General features: G+C 42.3%; 1 protein-coding gene across 2 annotated transcripts in view; it reads right to left on the bottom strand.

Moving 5' to 3' along the window:
• Positions 1-9,229, bottom strand: part of CNTN3 (contactin 3) — a 327,484-nt gene extending 318,255 nt beyond the window's left edge. The window contains exon 1 of one of the 2 annotated variants that reach the window (XM_025451601.3): positions 9,121-9,229. The gene's annotated coding sequence lies outside the window, so the exon portion shown is untranslated. The remainder of the gene's footprint in view (positions 1-9,120) is intronic. The other variant, XM_025451602.3, reaches the window with a different exon arrangement.
• Between the last annotated feature and the right edge of the window lie 2,828 nt (positions 9,230-12,057).

Here is a 12,057-nt window from a genome sequence, read left to right as displayed (position 1 = left end):
TAAAACCTCACATTTTAAAAAATACTAATATTTTTTAAATGTGATTTTTTTTAAGATTTATTTGAGAGAGAGAGACAGAGCATGAGTGGGAGGGGCAGAAGAGACGGAGAAAGAATCTCAAGCCAACTCCATCTGAACGCAGAGCCTGACGTGGAGCTTGATCTCACTACCCTAAGATCACAACCTGAGCAGAAACCAAGAGTCGGATGCTTAATCAACTGTGCCATCTAGGCGCCCCTAATTGTGTTATTTTTTAAAATTATAATACATATGTATGTATTGCTGCTGCATAAACTACCCTGAAACTTAACAATCTAAACACAATTTATTTGCTGTTGATTCTGAATTTGACTTGAGTTCAGCTTGGTGGTTTGTTTGCTAGTTTTGCCCAATGTCACACATGTAAGTCAACCATCCAATGGCTTAACTGGGATGGCTGACCTTCCATGACTGACTACCAATTCTGGCTATTAGCTAATATTGGCTGTAGGCTTGTCTTTAGGTGGCTTCTCAATCTCTGAAAGGTGGGCCTGAACTTCCTTACATGGAGGCTTCAAGGCAGGAAGAGAACAGGAACATAAGCTCCCATCACCTTAGAGCTTAGGCTCAAAATCCACAATAACACCACTTTGGTTACTTTTTATTGATCAAACTCAAAGGCCAGTGCAGATTCAAGGGAGAGGGAAGCAGATTCAAGGGAGAGGGAAACAGATTCCTTGCTTAAAGACAAGAGCAAGTCACCATGCAAAGTGCCAAGAAAGGTATTGTTGCAGCCAACTTTGCAAAAAGTCTCCCACAGGGCTTATGTGTGCTTTATCATTTTCTAAAGGTATTTTTCTCTGAAGATCAAATTTGATCAAGTTTATAGTCACTTTCCCTGCCCCTGTAAAAAACCCTGCAAACAAATAAATGTGATCTTTTCAATTAGAGACAACTGAAAACATTTACCCACTAGGGGTCAGTACAGAAGAGTCAATTCAAAAATACAACCGGAAAGCAAGAAAGAAAAACTAAGAAAAGGAAAAGAAGGGGAAGGAGAAGGAGGAGGAAGGATTGGACTCACTTTAAATCATATGGCATATTAATCCAATGAACAATCCAAAATTCCTCCCCTTCATTTACTCTCTTCTGCTTGAATGCTTAACAAAACATTTGTATTTCTTAGGAGTTTTATGATTTGCTATTAATTCTATTCCTTACTCTAGTCTACGCTTTAGGTGGTATGTGTGTGGCTGTGTCTGTGTGGTCAAAGTGGGGAAGGAAGAAGAACAAGGACATAATCAGATTATTAATAATCAAATGGAAGAAAAAAATGAAGATTCGGGAGGAAAACCCTGAAAGTAATTTCTAGAAAAATGACAAAAGAGATTTCCAAGCAAGTCATAATGCAAAACCATTTACAACAGCAGACAATTATGGCACTATTAGACTAAAAAGAGAAATGTCTATATTCTAGAATTTCCCATTATATGGAAAGATGCCCTCCACTTATAAGCATCTTCACAGAATATGTGGTTTGGTTTCAAATAAAACAAAAGCCATATATTGAGACCCTTCCGTTCTTTTTAGAAACGAATACTGCCACTAAGTACCACACAATCAATTTCAGAGTGGTAATTTCTGTTTAACATCGGTGAAATAATCCAATAAATTAGTACTAAATATAAACATGTATATTTTTCCATTGCACATGAGAAAATTTTTATTTAATAGCATGAGAAAGTGAGAAAGAAAAAAACCTTTGACCACAACCTTCAAATTTCAAAATTCTACAGCTGATGCACAGAGTCCTTGGTTGTTTTTTCTTAGCAGAATAAAAGAACTCCTAGTAAAGCTTCACCAAGAATAATTGAGAAATATGATAAATTGCCTAACATATAAATGTAAATATTTTTGTAGGCAAAGGGAATGGAAGAGCAGTACTGTCTGCTGTAGCACACACCCGACTTTGGTACAAATATGCTTTATGTATTCCAGAGCCTTCAGAATATTCACTGGAATTGGTAACGACTGGTAATCAGCAACTTTTCTGCTGCTTTATATTCACAGAAGCGGCCAGTCCAAGTGAGTAGCAGCCATCAGATTAGATCACTAGCTATATTGTTCGGGTTGATTTTAATTGCCTGGAAAGGGTCATTACCATCTTCTGCAATATGTTATTTTAAAGAGTGGCTATTTCTATGTAAGAACAAAAATGGACCAGAGTCTACTAGTGTTGGAAAGTACAAGGAAGTATTCAGTAGGATCTTGGCCCTGGTGGCGTAAAAATCCTGCCCAAGTTTGATTACATTAACAAACAAACACACTTACCTGCAGAACTTCTTAAAACTAATATGGAAAGTCAACACAGATTCCCAAACTGATGACCAGAGAGAACGACCCAAATGTCACATCCTGCTTTATAAAATGCCAAGACTTCTGTTTCCATAGCAACTTTTACATATAGGCAACTCCAAGGTGAGTGAGTTCATGATATTTAAGAGCAACAAGAGAAATATTTGCATGGGAAAAGGTCTATGGAAGTAGGGTATTTGAAACCTGGAGGACACTTACAAAATTATTACATTAGTGTATGTTTAAAATGGGAATGGCAGCTCTCTAAGGATATTTGTTCTTTAATTTAAACCCTAGATATATGATTCTATACGAGGGATAAAACTGCATAGAGCTATAAATGCACTCATAATCAGGTTTAAAAATTATAGTGATAGCATAAATAAGATCTGTTGTCTTGTTAACAGTAATGCACCAATGTCACTTTCCTGATTCTGATATCATGCTACAGCTAATATGCAATATCACCATGGGAGGAAGCTGGGTGAAGGATACACAGACTTCTCTGTATTATTTTTGCAACTTCCTATGAATCTAATTACTTAAAACCCCAAAGTTTAAGGGCGACTGGGTGGCTCAGTCAATTAAGCATCTGCCTTTGGCTTGGGTCATCATCTGGGGGTCCTGGGAAGGAGCCCTTCGTCAGCCTCCCTGTTCAGCGGGGAGTCAGTCTGCTTTCTCTCCCTCTGCTCCCTCCCCCCTGCTCGTGCCCTCTCTCCTGCTTTCTCAAATAGATCAATAAAAAAAATCTTTTAAATACATAAACAAAAGAAAAAGTTTAAAAATGTAAGTTACCAGGTCTCATCCCCACAAATAACTCAGAAAGTCCTGTAAGGACCAAAGAATTTCTCTTATTTCAACAGAACAGTTAATGTTTCTAGAAAGGTCATAAATTGGGAAAAAGTGAAAAGGATGTGGAATATTTTCTGTGGTATAAGGGTGCCTTCTATTGAAGGACAATTGGTGAGATTGTTTCACGCCCCCAAGGCATCCCCTCCCACTCACCTTTTTATTTTTTTTAACTATGTAGCTATTTATAGTTTAGGAAGATGTACTTTTGATTTGCTGTGAAGCATTTAGTTATTTCTCTCATATTCAATGTTTTACTCTAATCAATAATGGATTTTGAGAATTCCAAATTACCCCCATTGCACTAAAATATGCCACTTACATCAAGGACCAGCCATTGGTACTACCTAAGCTTATGCCCGCCCCCTATAGGGCATATGTCTGTCAAAGAATTTTCAAAATTCAGACCATATCCAGATAACTATCTATTGTCAACTAATAATTTGTCATCCAGAAATTATGCAAAAATACAATAAAATCTTTAAAGTATACAGTAAAAAATTTTAAGTCCAATAAAAAAGGCCTAATACAACTACAGTAGAATTGCATGTAAATAAAACAGATCAGATCATCCTCCTTTCATTCCACAAATACTCACCAAAATCCTAATATGCTGTGCCATTCCACCCACAGACTATCAGGACAGACAGCTACTAAACAATTGCACAATACCAATTAAAGTCTAATCCATTCTCCTTCTAGAGAAAAAAAATTTAAAACACAGTTGAGAGCAGAAAGCATGCAACTGAAACCTTGTCTAGAGGACACCAAAGGCTTCTCAGAGGACTAGATAGGTGGGTATCACCTAGACAAATGGTAGGATTAGAATTAAGGAGCTTTCCTGGCAAAAGTAACAGTGAATTAAGAGTGGATATGAGCTGAGATGTGAATGAAGGGCTCTGAATGGGAGCCATGGATGCAGGACCCTTGAAGATAAAAGCATCATCTTGAGTTTTTAAGAAAGTTTTTTTTTAAAAAAACCCTGCAAATTGGAACTTCAAGTATGGGCAGGAAATAAAGGGAAGAAGTCTGATGCAGACAGGCTCCATCACTGGCATTTTTTTCCTCTAGGCAAAGGATGTCCAACAATACAAGGTTTGTGGCTCATGGATTAACACAGCAGCACGTGTCAAAAAGACTGTAGTTAAGAAAGGCAGTGGGGCAGAAGGTGGTTTCTTAATCTACTCCATCTAGGTAAGAAGTATAAAGGGTATAAAGTGCTTGGAACCTGGGCTGGTGCCTAATTACACAAATATTCTTATATTTTTCATCAGTTAACTAGTTGCAAGGACGATAGAAGAGGGTGGTGCCAAAGACCATTGGTGCCCTATGTCTCGATGACCACAATGAGAATAAATGAAAGAAGATAGCACTATAAGCTGGAACCAGCTTGGGAGGGAAAAGGATAAATTCCAGTTTTGACATAATGGGTTTGAAGTAGCAGATACCCAAGAGCTCAGAGGGATCATGGGCAGGCGACAGGAAAAACACTCTCATGAAAAGTTAGCTGTGGACTTCTGCTGAATATGAACATTACTGACAGGATCTTTGTTCACGGGGGTGCTCGGGCCATGTTTTGTAAACTCAACACCCTCCAAAAGCATAGTTCTCGTGGGTTTATCAAACTCCACTGTGAGCCAGATACTCTGATAGGAGCTGCTTTGCAATAGTGGGCAAAACAGATGTGATAACTGCTTATAAGACGCTTACAGAATAGTAAATAAGGAGTCAGAGAAGGAGATAGTTTCAAGTTATAAGTGCTTTTGGGGATATGAACAAAAAGAAACTAGAAGAGGGACTCTAAAAAGAGGAGAGAAAATAGCCTTCTTTTAGTAAATGATATTTAAATTGTGACCGAAGGAATAAGCAATAGTCAAAAATGTGTGTGTGCGTGTGTGTGTGTGTGTGTGCATGTGTGTAATTGGGGGTAAAGACTAGAATGCGCTTGCAAGCAAAGAGATAAAATAGATCCTAAGGCTGGAAAAAGGTCAACAAAAGTGGAGACAATGAATCAAAGCCTAATGAGGTTCGTGTTCCTAAAAGCATGCCATGGGATGATGTTGGAGGGACAGGTAGTGTTTAAATCCTACACAGCTTTGTAGATCATAATTTATAGTTCTGAATGCAACAGAAAAATCATTTAAGTGCTTTGAGGAGAGGAATATTAATTAACTGACATTTAAAGAAAAAAATACTTCCCTGACTGCAGTGCAGAGAATTATTTGGGGAGAAAGGAGGCAGAGAAACCAGTGTCGTTATCTCAGGGAAGAAGACAGTGACTCAGAATAGGGCAACGTGAGCGGAGATGGAGAGAAGTGGACAAATGAGACAAACATTAGAATCAAAAGGACCACACAAGATTTGAGTTACACTAGTTCCCCAAAATAAGAGTGTCTGAAGTATGGAAATGGTCCCAAGAATTCTTGGTCCCAAAGACAGTATAGGAACAGGCTCATTTATCGCAATATAATCAAAGTGGTTTTTGAATTACAGTCTTCATCCCTTCAAATGTGAAAGGCAATCAAAGTCAAGCAACTTAGAAAAACAAATGGGACAAATTTGTTCTCCTGTTTCGGAACACAGAAAATTTACAAACTGAGTTATAAAAGCACCTAAAAGAGTGCTATGGGATTGCTATAACATGTATAATCTATTACTTAAAATGCCAATATGTCTGCAATAAGGAATATGCATACTTTCTGAATTATTTTATCCTACTTAATAAAAGTCATTTTTTTCCTTCACTTTTAGCAAGGCAGCTTCTTGCACAGTAAAGATTCTACAAATATTTACATTCCAAGTAGCAGAGCTGTTTGAGATGCTATAAAATTCTGCCAGCACTTCTATTACAAACCCTTATTTCTTGTTTATAACATGTACATAAAAGGGGAGAAATAAAAATGTACTATTGATTGAAACTTGGCATACAAAGTTTCAACTACAAGTTAGATTTCTCCTGCAGCAAATCTTCAAAAGAAATATTACACTATATTTAGTAGATAAATGAGGGGGGGCGAGGGGGAGGGATGGTGATATAAACTGAAAAACCACTTAGCATAGTTGATTTGTTCTTGAAATTTTTACACCAATTAGATCTGAGACCGGTATCTATTATCCCTTAACTTCAAAGAAATGTTCTATCTTCAACTATTTTGTGGACAGCCCAACACTCAATCATTGCCAAACATCTTTGCAAAAAGAAGTTTCTAAGGCAAGCGTAAGAAAGGAAATAGTCTGCCAGCATTAAGTGACTAATAAATACATTTTAAGACCATGGGGACACCTCCGAAATGCTCACCTTCAAAACGACAAAAAGGCTTTAAAAGTGAACTGGTAGTGATGCTGGAACCAGAGATGGCAAGCAAATATACACAGCATCAATGAATCCTCCTGCCATCTGATTATCTCCCAATGTATAGAGTTTACATTATTTTCTTGCCAATACCTTACTAACCTGATGACTAGAAAACACAGAACTGAACCAGCACTAAGCACAATATAGTGATATATGGATTTGGCAGTTTTAAAGGGGCAATTATATCTATATACCATTTCAGCACAAAGCATCAAGAGTTAATGAGAACTTCAAGTTGCACACTTAAATTACGCAGTAAAAACTAGAAGATGTGTACTGAATGTGTGAGGAGTTGGGAACTTATAAAAGAGAAAGACACATATTTTGCGAGCAGAGTGAAGAGGCTATTAGTTTGTAATAACTAGGCATATATGAAATGTGACAGTGATAAAATTGAACATAAATCAGCAATGGAAAGGCTACAGCTTGCTGTCTGTAGCTAATCTTTGCTCCAGTTGAAATTGCTCAGCACTTTGGTCCTATTAAATGTTTTGCTGCCATTTTAAGGAACAATTGAACCATCTGGTTGGGTTGTGAAGGACGCTTAAAAGTTAGAGTTCTCCTGGAGAATGGGCTTAACGCCTTCATGTCTTCAGCCTGTTACTGATGTCCAGACGGGGCTGAATATTATTGTCTGAGGCAGCCACTGCCTGAATCTATTACCCTGCAAATCAATTAGCTGCTCCGAGTCTGTTATCCCACCTTCAGACAGGAGGGTCACACAAATGCATTGAGCCTCACCATTTACCTAAAATAAAAATGTGCAGCAATTTGCTCTATTTCCTTGGTGAACACTGTTCCTTTCAAGTGTCCTCAAACTACACGTTGACTCTCAACTGACTTCAAGTAAGCATTCAAAGACCAGTAATTCCTGAACCCGCTATTTTTGTAATTTGCAAGCAAACGCATTTCCATTAGCAAGGCTAAACCCTATCAGATGTCTTCTATGAACCACATTTACAAGAACCTGTCCCATTGCAACCAGTGACTGGCACATATTAGGCATTTTGTAAATGTTGCTCAAATGGGTATGAGTAGTAATCTACAGAGAACCTCCTCCCTAGTACCACACCCCACAAAGGGTTAAAATCACAACCTGAGATGCCAGGTGAAGGCAGCCAAAGTCGTGTTGCTGTTAGTAAATACAAGTAGCAAAGCAAAAGTAATACATTTGACTTTAGTATTGAGACATAATAGGGCTTCCAAAGGCAATTACTCCTTTCAATCACTGAAGAGCTCTGACTCATTGTTCTGATTAATTCCTGTTTTTAATCTATTTACAGATCAGGATTCTTTTTCAGCTAGTGTGATATTCATCTCTGTGGGGGTAAACAGAAACCACAGCTTGTAGAGTCCTCCTACTTAAAAAAAAAAAAAAAAAAACAAATATTCTTGCTTAATCATTTTTAAATTATTTCTGGATTTACCTACTCACCATATGAGCTGGGGTTTCTGACCTCCCTCCTGAACATCACACATCTCCCCTCTCTGTGTTGCCTCCTCTAGCTATGTTTCCTCACATCGTGATTCGAGGTGGACAAACTGACGACCGACCCCCTTCCCAAAAACGTCTGTCCCCCTCCGTTTGGCTCAGACCAGAGACTATCTTCACCATGGTGGGTACCGTTTGTTATCAGATCATTCCTCTGGGCACATCTCCTTGTTGTAAATCAATAAGCAAATGCAATACAAGAAAAGGACACACGGATTGGTGAGTCGTGCGGGGCTCTGCACAAGCACAGCCCATAAGCTTGTTCGTTCATTTCAATCAACCAAAAAAAAAAAAAAAAAAATTCTGATGGTGCTGCGACTTGGGGGACCCAGTTGGCACTTCCCGGTTTTCCGTTCCTGATACTCTGTTACCTGCTTGCTTAGCTCTGCAGGGCTCCTTGGAGAAGGCAAAAGGCAGCCAAGACCGGGTCCGAGCTCCAGAAATCTGGACTACAGCCCATTCCAGAGGGGTGGGGAAAAAAAAAAAAAAAAACTGGCAAAACGCAGCAGCAGATCCCGTCCAAGGCTGCAGATTTGAAAGTGGAAAGAAAGAGAATGCAGCTTGGAAAACTTGATCGCTAACCGAGGAATCCTCTGCCGCGGGTTCCTCGGAGCTGGGGACCAGGGAGAGGTTTCCAGCAAAAAAAAAAAAAAAAAAAAAAGCTATCACATCCCGCCCCCCTCCCCAATCCCCCTGCACCGCGTCCCTAGGATTCCTCTTTCAGCACTTCTGAGGTCCAAACTTTTTCTTTCTTTCTTTTTCTTTTTTTTTTTTTTTGTTTTTTGTTTTTGTTTTTTGTTTTTTTTCCAACTTCCCCAGCCAAATGCTCTGCGCTACGGGGCTAGCTCGAGGGACCTAGCTCGCGTTCCCCCGCGCTAGAGGCGGGGTTGCAAAGTGTTCCCGGTCTGCACACCAATTCTGCCAATCTGCAGCCAGACGCATCTTTCCCTCTCGAGCCGTCGGGTGCACACCCCCCGCCAACAAACTTTAGGGCCAGGAGCCTGGAGGGCAGTGCGCAAAGTTTGCCTGGGCAGGTGGCTCAGCGCAGCGCCGCCCGCCCAGCGCGAGGAGCCGGGCGTGCCTGACTTACCGGGTCCCCGCAGCTCCGACTCGCCCGCCCGCCGCCGGCCGCCCTCCTCCGGGGCCTGGGGGGCCGCCGTCGCAGCGCCCGGGTGCGCGCCGTTCCCCGCCGAGCCCGCGGCGCCCGCCTCCTCCGCCTCCGCCTCCTCCTCCTCCGCCGCCGCCTCCTCCGCCGCCGCCGCGCGCCAGGCTGCTGTGGCTGCTGTGGCTGCTGTGGCTGCTGTGGCTGCTGCCGGCGCCGAGCGAGCGCTGCCTGCGCCTCCACCCACCGCCCGGGCTCGGGCTCCAGCGCGGGCACCGGAGGGAGGGGAGAGGGGGCGGGCGAGAGGGAGGGGCGGGGAGCGCGGCGGAGCAGCCAACGGGGTCCCGCGCCCCGCGCCCCGCGCCGCCCCGCGCTCCGCCGCGTGCGCCCACGTGTGTCCGGCCTCCGCAGGGCCCTGGGCGGCGGCGGTCCGCGTGTCCCCGCTTGGCCGCCTCGTGTGCGCGCCGCTGGGGCCCCGGGGAGCACGGGGTTAAAGAGGTGGGGGGGGGCGTCCACTTCGAGGGGAGCCCCCCGCCGCTGCGCTCCCGCAAGCGCGCGGAGATCGCCGGTTTAACATCAAGGCGGATCCTTATCAACGGGTCACGGTGTGCCAGGTAGTGGACTGCGCAATTTAAGGGAATTAGTTCATGGCGTCCCCAGAGCAACCGTGAATCTAGTATGATTCCTTGACTTGATGACGAGGAAATTAATTGGCCCAAGGCCTCGGTGAGTCAGTTAGAAGAATAATTCACAACTGGATTGGGACAAGGACCCTGTGAGGGGAGGTACCGACGTCTTATTTTGTTTGCCTGTGTTCACTCAGGCGAGCGAAGCGGCTGGTTGGAGAACCTGGACTCGGAGTGAAAGCCTGCTGGAGTCCTGAACGCTTGCTTTGAACGGCTAGGCTGGGCTTACTTACTTCCAGTACCTGTGCAAAGGTGGCTCCGGGAGCTTTACTTGTAGTTGAAAAAAGATTGGAACCAACCTACCTGTTCATCATTAAGAGGGCGTCGAGCTAAAATAAAGTGGAACGCGTTGGAATATAAGGCAGCACCTATGGAGGGGGAGGCACATTTATTACCGGTGGCATGGAATGACCTTCAGGAAGCATTGTTAGGAGCAAAGTTAGTTCGGGGAACATATTTGCAGTTTTTGTGTTTATATGCACGTCTATGTATGCGTTTTTATGCAGTCACAGTTTCTAGAAGGATGGCCTAGGATACTGTTCACAATACCCCTTGTGACTAAGACTGTAACTGGGGCCAAGTTTTATGATTCTCTGACATTGTTTTAAAAAGTTATCCTAAGTTTACTTTGTCTTTATGAGAAACAAGGAATCTAGTCATGTTTGTTTAATTGGGCTTAATAGGTTCACAGTCTTGTCTCCTCTTCTCTTCCTGTGATTCCTCCTGCTGGTGACAAAATTCCAAATCAAGTGCAGCATCCTGAGGGGAGGAGATCTGAGAGGGGTTTAAGGGAAAGAGCTGCTTTGACTGCTCTTTCTCATTCTTCCTCTTTCCCGGCAGCAGCCCCGCCCACACACGCACACACACACATACATACACACATACACACTCCTGCCCCAAATAAGTACCCCTACCTAGTCCCCTGCAGTTCAGAAGAGAATTTGATTTGTTGGGGAAACTCTTGCCAAGGGGTTTTAAAAGACAAAAGGCAGAACCCAGGTGCTTAAGATGCAGGGCAGTGCTCCCTACAATAAACCCCGCAGGCAGGGCAGCACCAGCCACTCTGGCTGGCAGTTGGAACTCAGTCTAAGGCTTGAGCGAGGCAGGGATTGCCCCAGAACTACTTGAGAGTGATGCTCTCTTTCCCCATGAGCACCCAGCAGGGACCTGGAATGCACTAGATAACTTTCTCTGATGTTGGCCACTTTTGTCCAGGCTCTCACTTGATCAGGAAACTTTTCTTCCCTGTGAGAGTAATGGCTGGATTACCAACAACAACAAAAGCTGGCTTTATTTATGTTTGAAAAGGGGGGAGGCAAGGATAGATAGCACATGCTGCTACAAATAAAATAATGTGCTTTTTCCCATCAGAATTAAATTGCAGTAAATTTAGGCTCCTTAAAGTCTCTCTACTTAGGAAAAGAAAAAAAAAATAGAACAGGTATGTGGAAAGGTTGTTTATGGTCTTTTCAGTTGTTATTGGTTACTGTAAATAATCTTTTTGCTTGCAATCTGGGAACATGTTGGCAAACCCCCTGAGTGTGACAAAATGTTTTATTGAGTAGAACTGGTGTATTCTGGAAGGAACTGAGAAAATTTTACATGCAAATTATGCTCATGCCTGGCACCTAGCAGGTGCAATTACTGCCATGCCCACATCTATCAAAAGGAGTGCTTCTTCTCTTAATATTTTCAAGTTGATGTCTCATAATGCATTTTTCCTTCTAATACATACATATATGCTGTGTCTAGTGGGAAGGAAAGAGCATTTTCATCAAGGAGGGGGAGCTGGCTCCTGGCAGCAAATGGCAGGGAGAAGATAGGAAAGAAGCTTCTTACATTAGAGAAAAATGTAAACCTGAACCCCTCACCCTCTCCAAATAATTAGTCATTTCCAAACTCAGATTACATTCCCAATGGTGGTGAAAACAGGTTAGTACTGGAAAGGGATCTAATGGACTTTCTAATCTATGGTTGCAGTAGAAGGCGGTGGGGCGTCTTAAATTTGTAGGAGTAATGATGAACATGTAGTATGAACCGCAGTTTCATAGGCAGAACAGGTAAGAGGTGTATAAATATATGTATTTAGAGAGATATGCATCATTTTATTTCCTCCCTTTGCTCAAAATGTAAAGCATAATTTGAGTCAACTGAAAACCTGATATTTACCAAAAGTTGATACACAAGAGCAGGTTTAAATAAAATTCCCATCCAATTTCTGGGCCGGAAGCCCAGGAAA

The sequence above is a fragment of the Canis lupus genome, chromosome 20 (assembly GCF_003254725.2).
Source record: "Canis lupus dingo isolate Sandy chromosome 20, ASM325472v2, whole genome shotgun sequence".
Taxonomy (NCBI): domain Eukaryota; kingdom Metazoa; phylum Chordata; class Mammalia; order Carnivora; family Canidae; genus Canis; species Canis lupus.
Note: the sequence above shows the minus strand (reverse complement) of the source record. Positions and strands in the feature narration are given on the sequence as shown.